Here is a 12980-nt window from a genome sequence, read left to right on the forward strand (position 1 = left end):
GGGCTCCTAAAATCACCGCTGAAAAGAAGCTAGTCCTGATGCTCTCTTCATTCCATCTCCTCCTGGTTCTGGTCACTGCTTCTAAGTCAAAAAATGCAGCTGTCTTTTGCGCTCTGAGAGCAGCCATGGCTTCCTTCTCTGCTCCCATCACACACTTCAGAAAGTAGAAAGTTCTAGAAATGGTGTTTTGCTCACATGATCAGGGCTCTCTGCAGTCCGCCCTCCAGAAAAGAGGTCACGGTCACATTTGGGGTGAGCTGTTGGCCGCGCAATCCTGCTGGAGCCGCGGGGCTGCAGCCCAAGGTTCCCAGCCCGAAGCCCTGAGCTGCAGAGTGCCTTCTCCACTGCCCCGCTTCCCTATCAAGAAATAGGAGCTGACCCCTGAACAGGTGTCGAATTAAACACACCTTTGTGAAGCCAAAAGCAGAAGAGGCCAGCTGTCTGCTCCCAGGGGGGCGAGAGTCATAAAGTACAGGTGAAGTCTGCCCGTGACCCTGAATGACCTGCAAGCCATTCTGCTAGGAGGAGATAGAACAGATGTTTTAGGAGCACAAGGCCGGGGCTTATGAAGTGATTCTGGGTCACGGAGCCAGACCCAGAGCTGACCCAGTTGGTTGAAGTGGCCCGAGGCGGGGAAGCAAACCAGTAAGTTGTGTGGGACGGGCCCACACACAACTCTGCACCAATCAGTCATGCGGTGGGACCAGCTTGGGGGTACGTGTGCGTCTGCCCTTTGAACCCAGCATTCCAGAGAAGTTCACGGCAAAGCACTCGGATAAAGGCTCTTTCTTAGGTCGGCTGAATGGAAAGGGCAGGGGAACCACTGGCAGGGAAGAAGCCACTCTTATTTCAGGAGGGAACTGACATCAGTGTGAAGTCACTCTCAGCGTGTCAGCAAAGCCGGCCGCCCCCCACCACCTGAGGCACACGCAGTGCAGCAGCCAAACGGCCGAGGCTGGAGGAAGGGATGGCTGACCGCAAGAGGAAAACACACCGCACAGAAATGGAGCAGGACCCAACAGAGGGTGAGTCAGAGCTGAGGCCTCCACACAGTGAGGGCAGCCCCACTTGGGTGCCAGTGCCCCCCACTGAAAGGACAGTGTGAGGAAGGGACTTCTGTCGGCAGTCCTCCGTTCCTGCCCTCTGGGGGGCGCTTTCCCCCTCAGGGAAGTCGAGGCCCCGCTGGCCCCACCGTGGGTACTGAACGCCGGGATGACCGTGCTACCTGCTGTGAGGAGTGAGCAGCAGCCCAGGTGACTGCGGTAGACGCCTGGGCCTCGGGCCACCAGGTTGACACATCTGGGCTGGACCCTAACCCCACCTGGAAGGCTCCCCTGCCTCTCTCCCCAGTGCCCGTCGGCCAGCTCCTTGGTGCTGGGTGCTGTGCAGGGGGCTCGGAGGGAGTCGTGGTGTCACCCAAGAGCCTGTGCTAGGGCACGAGCTGGGGCCCCACCGCAGACCTGTGCAATCGGAGGCGACATCTGAACACCACCCCAGGGCACTTCTGAGTCGGAGAGAGACCATGCACTCAGGGTGCCCAGAACACAGCTCAATGTTTTCTTATTAGTTCATTAGGCCAACGAACCGTCGCGGATACCTAATGTCCATGCCAGGCGCTCTGCAGACACCAGGGGTCCTCCCAGCCCCTCAAAGTAGGGCTTGGGCCCAGCAGCCAGAGGTGCAGGGCTGAGGAAGCAGTTCTCCTTGGGACCAGGGCTCTGAGGGCCATGGGGATCAGGGTCAGGGGGATAAGGGTCAGGGGACTGGAGGTCAGGAAAGGCTAAAGAAGCAAGCGCTTGACCAAGTTAAGGGAGGAAGGTGTCTGCAAAGCAGTCACCGAAAGGAACTTTCTGAGCAGTGACAGTGTGACACCAAGCAGTGAAGGTGGTGGGAAAACCCAGAGAGGCTGGGCAGGAGAGGTGTCCGGGGCTCCGGGGCTGCCGGCAGGGGGCCTGGGGTCTCGGCCCCCTGCTCCGGATGCACCTCGCCCGCTGCGGCCTCTGGTTACACAGGCTCCCTCGCAGTCTCTGCGCCTTTGGCCTCGCAGCCACGGAGGCAGGCCCGATTTCTCCACATGCTTCCTTCGGTCAGGGCTTTCTTCTGCCTCTACTTCTATGTGACTGACTTTTAAAAAGCAGTTCAACGTGAAACCTCCCATCTATTCTGATTAAATGCTTGCCTCTCCTTTGCCCTCATCACTCACACCTTCACCTGCACCCCCGCCACCCTTCCATCTCTCCTTTCCCCCTCATGTCCTGCGTCTCCCTTTGGTGGGGGGGCGTCTTTCTGACTCCCAGAGCTTATTGCAAACATCCGTCCATCAGAACGAGACGCAGTCCCTTCTATTGCTACTTGGTGCCTCCTCCCCCCGCACGGGGTCTGTGCTTCCTCCTGCCTGGGAGAGCGCCCCTTTCGCTCCAGAAGTCACGGACGCGAGGTGCTCCCTTAGCCTCCCCAGCGGTTGGGCCTGAGCTGGCCACTAAAGCCCAGCCGGTGGGGCTTGGAGGTGAATGTGCTGGGGGACTCCTGGGCAAGGTTTCCTGATTACTCTGGCCCACTTTTTGACAAGTGCATTCTTCATGTGCACTGTGGTACTTTCTATGGGTTGTTACACTCCAGTATGTTAAGCCTCACTCAGAATCCCAAAGCGTGTTCTCTGACATTCCATGCAGCTATTTGTCATACTTCCCTTTCTTTTTAGTTACAAAGCCCGGACCTCCAGCATGAAGCAACACCCGGTCTCCCTCTCGGCCCCACGTGGCGCTGACCCCTGGTGTCCCTCTCCTTCCCCCGCCCCCTCCTCCACTTCCAGCTCTTTCCCTCTTGCCTGCCCTTTCCAGCGTAAGGCAGTCGAGCCGGCTGTCCGCACCCCACCAGCCCCTAATTGTTCTGCTCTCCACACCAGCCCAGGGACTGAGCTGGTAGAGAAGGAAGCTCCTGGGTGGGAACGGCGTGAACACGCACGGGGTAGGATAACTGGCTTCTCCTATCACACTTCGTTTTCACGAGAACTGGGGGACGTTCAGGGTGAGTGGTGGGGCTGGTAAGTGTCGGCAGATCTGCTCTCCCATCTTAGAAGGAGGTGCAAACTCGACAATCCCTCCTTCTTGGCAGTGTGGGCTGTGAGCCTGAGTCCTCTGCTCACCAGCCCCCTCCCCCCAGCCCCGGGCATCATGGCGCCTGGTGGGCAGGAGCAGGCTTCCTCTGCCCTGATTTTTGTCCTTCTTGTCCTCCCCCCCTGAAGCCCAGATTTGCCCTCGAAGGAAGCCTCCCGTCGTGAACGCACCACCAGTAGCTGCATTTCTCTGGTTCCCTCGTGTCGGATTCTTCCACTCTCACCTCTTAACTATAAGCCCTTTCAGGACATTTGTTTTCCCAGCTTCCTGCTCGAATTTTTTCCATCCTGCACAGGAATGTTTAATCCCCTCTAAAATGTCAGAGCCTGGACCTTCTCTCCTAGCAAGACAATCGGCTAGAGTTTGTAGAAAACAGTGACAAAGAACCCCCTTTTGTGTGCATACGCTTCCACATTGACAGCATCAGTGTCCGTGCTGGGGAAGAAAGCCAAGAAGCGTGACCACCACACCGGGGAGCCGCGGCCACGGCCAGCTGGCGGCCGCCTGTGCTGGCACCCGGGGTGCCCGGTGTCCCTCCCCTCCTTCTCCCCGTGCTCCCCGCTGCACAGATGCAATAGCTGACCTGCGCCAAGCTTAGGTCTTAGGGTATAGACGCAGGCTGCTTGGCTGTCAGCCACTGTCCTCCCCACCTCCCTCAGGGCCACACCTGTTGGTGTTCAAAGAAGGCACGCTCCTCTGCGGCTTTCCCTAAAACTAGTGTTTTGATCTCAGGAAACTATGGTTTCGCCACCCTTTTGCTCCTTCCCAGTGGGGAGGAAGGGGCCTGTGCTGGGCGTGGGTGGGGCTGGCAGCTGGGCCGTGAGGCAGCCTTTCCAGCCCAGGGGCAGCGGTTGGTGGTGCAGAGGGACCCCCCGCCCCCCACAGCCTCCTAGCAGATTCTCCTGCTTTTTGTTCAGCTTTCTCACCATATACATGACAGATTCTGAAAAGCAGGTTTTTAATTTTGATGAAGGGACATGTATCGATTTGCTCTTTTAAGAATCACGTTTTAAGAGTTGTTTCTAAGAAACCTTTGCCTAAAGCAAGTCACAGAGGGTTTTTTTATGCCATGTTTCTTTTGGGTTTTACGTTTAAGTCTGGGAGCCGTTTTGGTGGGAGGCCTGGGCCTGCATCCATTGTCTGGTTCTGCCTGTCCCACTGCTCCAGCACCACCCGGGGGAAGGGGAGGAGGGGCTGTGTGTGGGCTTTGTGTAAGCGGAGGGCAGCCACTGTGCTAAGGAGCCTGTTTCCCTTTAGGGTGTGTGTGCAGGCGGCAGGCAGGAGGGTCTGGAGCCCCATCCTCCATCCCTGGGTACCACGGCCTTCCCTGTGTCCCCTCCCTGGGACGTCCAGAGGAACTGAGAGACCCCTCGCAGCCCCAGAGCTCTTCCACAAGCCCCTTCGATGGGCAGCCGGCGCTGGCCTGGGCTTCTTCTCCCACTTAGGGCCACTCCCGCCTCCCAGCTGTGTCTGAAGGGGTGGCAGCTCTCTGCCAAAATTTCCTACTGTTTCTATTTTACAGAAATCCCTCAACCTTTCTGAGTTAGTGGATGGTACGCTTTCTTGTTTTCCAACATTCTTAATTGATTTATGCTTTTCTTTTCTATTTCCTTTTTAAAAAATTATGGGTTTCACAGGAGGCAGGAGAAAACGGAGTATGTTTGCGCTAGGAAGTCCTACTAGATGGCATTAAGTTAGGGATATGTGGACTCCGTTTCCCACAGAATGTTCACTGAGTCGTCCCCCAGAGACAGAAGGCAGAACCGGACACCGGGCCAGCTGGCCAGGCTGCATGGGCGAACTGGCTGGCCGGGAGGCTGGGCAGGTCCTGAGCCTCTGCGGCGGCATCGCCATCTGTGAAACCGGACGTCTTTGGAGGACAGCTCGGCCCCCTGCTCTGTGTGCGGAGCGGGGGCGCGGCCCGATGGAGCAGGGACGCCGCCAACGGCGGGTTTCTTTTCCTTCGTCATCTTTTGCCATCTCTATCTGTTCTCTAGAACAGAAGTGAACATGTGAATGCATTTCTAGTGTCTAGTCCCTACTTAGTGGTACTGGGTTTTGTCCTAAAATATGTGTAAACGTGGTCCTGCACGCTTTTGTATTTTGGGGGGGGTTTGTTTGTTTGTTTGGTGGCTTTTTTTTGTTTTTTAGTTTTTGTAGGATGCCCCACCCCCCACCCAAGTAAGATGAGCTGGCCACAGCATTCACGAAGGCACTGCCAGGGGACCAGCGTCACTGTACACGCGCTTCCCAGCATCCGTGACCCTTCACGGTCCACAGGAGAGCAGAGGGCCGTTTCAAAAAGAAAAGAAAAGAAAAGAAAAAAACTCTAAAATTTCAGGCTCCCACCTAAGCTAAAGTTCTGCCATTAAATCACTCTGTGTAAAGATACATTCCATTTCTTTTTCAGAAAGGAAGGAAAAAGCAAACACAAAAATAGTTCGACTCTCTTCTTTTGTTGTTAATGAGCTTCTGCCGCTAGGCTCTCTGCTTGATTTGGATCTGGCTGTTTACACACATTTTTAATTTGTTCGATCATTTCACAGACCAGCAGTTTCATGGTTCAATTAGTTTCATGCGAAATGGACTGTTACAAAATACCCGGACCCCTTTCAGCTTGGAAAAATGGATGAACTGAAGTCGTGCTGACCGACAGGACGGGTTTTTGTCCTGGCTACAGAATGGAGTCCTCTCCGTAAACGCACACGGGTGCGGCATCGGTGTAAGAGAAGTAATAAACGGGACGGGCACAGACACGTGCCTGTGTTTCCTAGCCTTCCCCGGCGTTCTCGGACACGCCCGAAAGGCGTCACAGTTATAGGTGCAGGCGTAGACGCACAGTTACTCTGTGGTCAGTGAGTGCCAGGCGTCCTCAATCTTCACAGTGGTTCTGAGAAGGTGGCACTCCCCCCCGGCCCCGCCCTCACCCCCCCCCCCCCCCGCCCCCGGTTCTACTGAGGAGGAAGACGGGTCTGAGAGGAGGCCCCTGTGCCCAGGGCGGAAGCAGGCGCCGTGGGCACAGACTGGTTGGGGACTGGAGTCTCAAACACCCCCCGGTAGACTTTTCCCTCAGCTCAGTGGCTGCAAAATTCAGTGGGTCCCCTGATGCATCTGCTCACCTGCTAGTTTTCCTTAAAGCAAACAAACACAAACAAAAAATAAGTAATTCTCATAGATCCATGAAGTGTCACTCTTCCCACTAAAAATTGTAAGCTAGTTCACGAAGACATGGGGTAGGAAAGAATGATACACCCTGCATGTTGCTAATACATCTGACAGCCCTTGGCCCCGTGGGACCTGTCTTCTGCTCTCCACCCGCAGAGAGGCCACGCCCAGATCTGGTGATCATCACTGCTGTGTGGGCCCGGGGCGTACCGGTTATTACCTCTGTGCTGGGCCCCTGAGAGCTCCGTGCCCTGCGTGGTCGCCTGCCCCAGGAGCCCCTCCAAAGGGTGCTGCAGAAACAGCGTCAGCTTGCTGGAGGCTGAGAGAGCCCGCCCCTTCTGAGGCCGAATCCCACCCTGGCCTGTGCTCCCCATCCCACAGCTGCCCGCACCCTGGCTGTCATCATGGCGCCCCACCAGCACCACTGGGGACTATGAGCCAGCCCCAGGTGAGTGCTGAGGTGGGACAGGTGACCGCAGGCACAGCTCGGAGATATGTGGGTTTGGTTCCAGACCCCAGTAAGAAAGCTAGTATCTCGGTAAAGCAAGTGTCTTGGTAAAGCGAGTATCACACTAAAGTGAGCCGTAGCCTTTTGGTGGTAGAGGGTCTTGCCTGCGGTGTGTACACAACGCGCCCATGAAGGGCAATACGGCACAGCGTGATGAAGCAAGGTGTGCCTGTGTAGGTGAGGAGCACGCCTTGGTGTTCTCGTGCGGGGGGTTCTCAGTGGGAAGCAAATGCTCTGAGAAGCTTCCTCTGCTTCCTGCTCAGTGCCCCAGACAGTTCCTGGCATAGTTCTTCCTCCACTCGCCGCCCCCGCCCTGAACCCTGGACCGTGCAAGCCATGAGTGCTCAGCACAGGTAGAGTCCTGTGCAGAGAAGAGCCACGGTTCTCCAACTGTGCACAGAGGCGCCCCATGGCACTACAGCAACCCTGAAGCAGACCTTTGCCCAGCTGAGCCTCTGACGAGACCAGGGCCCTGGCCGACACCTCCACTGCAGCCTGGAGGCCCTGAGCAGAGGACCCCGTTCAGCGGTGCCCGGACTCCCGATCCCGACCCACAGAAACTGACAATAAATTGTGTCCCGATAATGAAATACTAAGTCTGTGCTCATTTGTGATGGAGCGATAGAAAGTTAGCCCAGTGTTTAGGGCAGAAACTACTGGCGCCACATCCCTGATGCACTGTGTACGCGAAGCACTCAAGCAGAAACTACCTCCGAACTTCTCACGGTTTGAAATACGTGAAGATTTAGAAAATGTTTCAGACCGGTGCCGTAATTTCCATTGGAAACCGATCTAACCTTTTCCAATCTTGAGAAAATCCAAATTCCCACGTGTTGCTTGGCTCTCCGGGCAAACTGCTCCGGGTTTTGCAGGATTTGGGTGGCTAAGACTTTTAGGAAACTCCACCTTTTGGTGAACTCTAACTAGAGTTCCAAGCAATCCCACCTGGGGGACTCCCACCTGGGGGACGCCCACCTGGAGGAATCCTGGGGTAAGTAGAGCACTGTGTCTTAATTAGAGGAAGAACCTGGGGACTCCTGGCGCAGTTTACAGGGAAGAGGACAGAGGTAATGTGAGAACGGCCACCTCCATGCAGGAAGTCCCCGAGACGTTCCGTGGACCCACTGTGTTAGGGCTTTGTGAAGATTCAAAGCTTTCTGTTAATTTATGGGAAACTACAAACCACTCCTTAACACTTTTTAATATGTAGTTTTTAAAAAGAACTAGAATTCCAAACTTAAATGTATACCTACCATTGCCTAGTTATTGATAAATTCATCTGCTCTTCCTATATTTTCATCAGCTACTTTGCCAAAGGTGATCACCTACTTCTTTGTGCCTGAAGAGAAGAACGATTTCCCTCTAATTTACTTCGAGTGGCACAGCAGTTCAGGTGGAATAATTACAGTGACCATTCCTGAAAGCGTATCGTGGAAAAGGAGGAAAAGAGCAGCGTCGCACTGACGCAGGCGCAGCCAGCGTGAAAGCGGCTCACAGCAGGCTGTCGCGGTCATCAACACACGCCCTTCAGGGTTCCGTCAACGCAGCAGCTCTCGGGGAGCAGGAAGAGAATCCCGTCTGCCACGGCACCGCTCAGTCCCCTCTTCCCGCACCTCCCAACCAGTCCTGCAGCCGGCACCGGCCGCGGGGCTGCTGCTCCCACGGGGCTGCGTCTGCCGAGTCCTGGGCAGGCGCCCTCGGCCCTGGCTGAGCCCGAGCCTTCACTGCCTGGAGACACAATGGAAACAGCACAAGCGCTGGCGTGCAAATGCTCTCACTCACCAGTCAGCTGGCTTACCAACCTCGGGGCGTGCAGCTGACACGGGCCACGACCAGGCTGTTCGAGACACATTTTTAAATGTTGTGAGCCAACACTGAAGTCTTAGAGGCAAAAAGGGAGCGAGCCATCACCGCCTGTTTACCACTAACTTTCAAACCACAGTCCCACTGCTCTGCTGGTAAGTTATCGGCACAAGAAGAACTGTCCCCAGCACACACCGGGCTGACAGCAACACCAGGTACTAATACGCCGAGGGGCTTCTGTGATGAAGCATGGGACACCCAATTCGACAGCCAAGATCCGCAGAACGCACTCGGAAGACAGGTGTGCTGGAAGTCCCCCCAAGGCGAACTGCTTCCTCGTTGTCCCGAGTTACCCACAGAGCTGTGCCGTATCCTCTGAAAAGTTCCCTATGGAGCGGAAAGGATGAAGTGGTCACTAACATCCCCGATTCCTTTGGGAACAGACATTTTACACAGTGGTGCTGGCGGATCACGTGACTGTCTTGTGAGCACCTAGGGGAGGGGCCCAGAGGGCAGCCCTCACTGCAGGGTGCTCACGAGTCTCCCTGGGAAGAGCTGCCCCACAGCCGTGCAGGCACCTCAGGGAACACCTGGTCCAAGGCCTCGCTTCAGCGACAGGGACACAAGCAGAGGCTCTGAGACCTGCCCACACGGCCATGGCTGCTCCATGCCGGAGTTCAGCCCCAAACCCGGGCCTGCGGTCCATGAACTCCTGCTGGTTAAGGTCCTGGGACCTGAGGAGACCCCCAGACTGACTGCGGGTCTCCTAACCCCATGGGAAATGTTTCTCTCCCTTCCCCACACTTCTCTGACTCCCCGGGGAAGGGCCTGTCCCTAAGGACCCTTCACCAGAACAATGGCCCTGCCTCAGGCAGCTGTGCACTCGCCACCTTTGGGAACACACGCACACCAATGCAGGAGCAGCAGGTGGAGGGGTGGAAGGTCGCTCCTTAACTCACTCCTGCCACAAGCAGACAAGAGAACGAGCCACCCTCTGGTCACGACCGGTGCCAGCGCACAGCGATGGAAACAGCAGGCACATACCCCAAAGGACAGCTAGGTTCACCACTGTGGTGACCCATGAGTCTTGAAAGAGAAGGAGGCATTTCCAGGGGACAAGTGGGCAGAGGGAACCAGCAGGGCGAAGAGAAAGTCAGGCACAAAGACGGGGACAGACTAGAACAGGGCACAGCTCCACGCCTGGAGAGAGGAACGCGGCCACGGTGAGGGCCAGGCTTCCCGAGGAATGTGGAGATGCTGAGGGTCTGAGCAGGAGGAGAACAGGGAGGTGCATTTATCTGTGGGAGAGCAAGCCCGGCAGCCCACCCAGGGGAAGCTGCCCAGGAGGGAGGAGAGTCGGAGGTGGGGCAACCGGGCCCAGGTGGGAGGGGGTGAGAGACCATTAACATATTCCTGACTAAAAAGAAAGTTTCACTATAAAAGTACAGGCAAAGTCCAGATACCATTTACAATCAAAAGTTAGAAACCTGCATTCCTGGCCTGAGCAAGGAAACCTAAAAACACAGCTTGTTACCACAGTGAGCTTTCCTTGGTCACAGAGTTCTCCGATGATGCAAAAGAAGAATCTTCGCTCTTCTAAAAATTGATTTGCTGACATAGTTTATTTACTAAGTATATCTCATAGGTTTAAGTTACATTATTATAGTCCTTAACGATAATTTCTGTACTTAAGGTACCAAATGAGAATAGAATCGTAAGGGAAACCAGCAATATACATTGTGATTTTGAAAATGGGTTTGATTTTCAACTTAGTGCCTGCTCCTTGGAGGCATTCAAAGGTACAATTTAAGAGCCTGGCAACTGAAGAATTATAACCAGAATGTACAATTTCACCAACTAGGTATCACTTCCAAATCTGCTCCTTCAGACAGTAAGCAAAACACGGCATGTTTCAACGCCCTGCGTAAGAAGCACCGAAGGCACAGGAAACGTCTGTTGAAGAATGAGTCAAACCCTGGATCTGAAAGCCCTGAGGCCCAGAGCTCCGGCCTCACTCGAGGGCCTGCAGTGGGCACCCTTCCCCGAGCTCAGGCCTGGGTCACCCTCCCGCCAGCGCTTTCCTCTTGCCTTCCGGTTGGGGAATCTAGAGAGAGCACCCTGTAAAAGCTTTGTAGCTCTGGGTATTTTCTGAACAGTCGCAATCTCTGTCCAACACCAGCCCTGCTTTCCAGTTACTTTCTCTATGAACCATTCAACAGCATCTGAGGGAGCCCATGGAAGCCCACACACAGCACCAGCCTGCCCAGGCAACACCCAGCCCCCACGAAGGGGTGGAGCCTGGGCCACCGGGAGCAAAGGAAGTGATCTTCCTTCCTCTGGAGCAACAGGAGCCAAGCATCTGTGTCTTTCGGAACCTTGTTTCTCCAGATACAAAGCACTGTTCACATTACTTAAAGAGAACTGGAATGAATTTCAACAGGTAACTTTACAGTCAAAGAACAATTACAACCCCAATTTCAAAAGCATATGCATACTACACTACTAAGTTGTAAGATAAAAATGAACCAACCCATCTAATTTAAATTTCATACTTGGGGGCACTGGGTGTTAACAAAATACTGGATGAACAAAAGCACCATCAAAGCTAAGCGTCTCCCAAGTGTTTTAAGGGGAGCTGACTTTTTACAACTTTTTATGTTACACTTGAATATAATTCTTTCTTCAGCACTATTATTCCTGAAGACCCCATCCTTTAAGGAGAAAACTGGAAGTGGGAAGAGAGAAAGTCTTTCCTTTGTGTTAAATGAGAAGTTGGAAATGTTTTTACCATGTTCATTGCTTTGGAAAATGAACAATAAAAGGCATTACGTTTTGTGAGATTACCTAACTTTTTCCTGCCTCACAAAATCTACCATTTAACATAAGCTTGGGAAAAGGTAAAACAAAGGGAATAAGAAACTGCACAAGTTTTGTTTTTTAACTGTATTTTACTAAGTTGTTGCAAAAAGACTTTTCCTCTAAGTAATTTTACATGTGTCCTACTCTTGTCATTTAAAAAATTTATTTTAAAATATTAAAATCTTCTTGGCGATCCCACATCTGATTTCGCAGGGCAACGCTATTTGAATCCCATTACCCAGAGTGCAATGGAGCCGTTTGTGACTGCAGTACTGTGGGTCCCTCTGTATTCGTATTTTATATTTAAAAAACAACACCACTCCAAGCCTGCAGCATAGGAAGCTGTTCTGATGTGCTCTGGAGACCGTGAGAAAACACAATGAGCCTTTTCGGTCCACACTGTGCAGTTTGTACACCCAGCAAGAAGGTCACGGCACTAGCCCCCCCACGCCCCCCAGCCTCCTCTGAGCCCAGGGCAGGAGGAAATACACTGGGAGTCAACAGTGCCAGGAGGGCGGGAGAGCTCTCCTGCGTTTCCAGGTGGGGGATACGATTCCAAGTGGTCTGAAGAGCAACCTTCCCCTGAAATTCTTGAATGCGTGGCTGCCGTTCTGCTGACGTGGCCGACAGAGGCCGATGCCTCCCCTGCTGGTCCACCTTTGAAGAAGGTGGCACAATGTTCCACAGCCCGGTGCTGGCACGGGGACGCTTCTGTGTGTGTGCACCGGGCACCCGTCACCTCCTCAGCCAGGGTGCCCACAGCCCTGGGCCATCAGTGCTTTGTCCGCCGTCCCACGTACAGGTAGTGATGCTGCGGGGGCGGGGGGTGGACAGGCAGAAACACAGTCCACTCCAATGCTAACTCCGATTGGACTACATTAAGCACCAACGGGAGGCCCAGGCCCTGTGGTGCCAAACTGAATACCACCTTTTTGTCCAATAATTTTCCTGTGAGAGAAACTTGCCTCCCCCCTTTTTATTTGTGTCCTCGAGAAAGCAGATCACACTGATGTTGACAACGGTCCTGTAGCTGACTAATGACTGAGTGTCCATATGCGAAATGAAGGCAGATTAAGGGAGATTTAATCCCTTGGAAGCCCAGGAGGATATGAGAGGAGTAGAGCTCAATTTTGAAAAGACGTCCTATTTTTCTTTGGTTCTTTGTTCTTTAATCAAATCAGTGGAAATGAACTTGAAGAGCCTCATGGAGCAGGCTGGCGGGAGCTTCCACAGGGCTCCCATTTGGGCCGCTTCTCTCTCTGGAGCGGCGCCATCGTCATGGCACTCAGAACAGTGGAAAATTTATACTTTGGCTGCAAACGAGCAGATGGTTTCAAGTCTAATGGAGGACCATTTAAAGACGCCCAGACACAACTGCATTTTAGAGTTACTGTTTCTCAGAAGAATTAGTTTCAAGGGGAATACAATAACCAGCCATTTCTTCCTGAGATGGCCACTGTGTTAAGATGTCATTGGCTCACAAGAGCTGCTGTTCTCTCTCTCTACAGGGAAGCTGTTCGATTTGAGCA

The 12980-nt window shown here is 53.8% G+C and overlaps 1 protein-coding gene across 2 annotated transcripts in view; it reads right to left on the minus strand.

Annotated features, from left to right (window-relative positions):
* Positions 1-12980, minus strand: part of ANO10 (anoctamin 10) — a 110960-nt gene that overhangs the window by 6219 nt on the left and 91761 nt on the right. The gene's annotated exons all lie outside the window — the stretch shown is intronic.

This window comes from Desmodus rotundus, chromosome 8 (genome assembly GCF_022682495.2).
Source record: "Desmodus rotundus isolate HL8 chromosome 8, HLdesRot8A.1, whole genome shotgun sequence".
Classification (NCBI taxonomy): domain Eukaryota; kingdom Metazoa; phylum Chordata; class Mammalia; order Chiroptera; family Phyllostomidae; genus Desmodus; species Desmodus rotundus.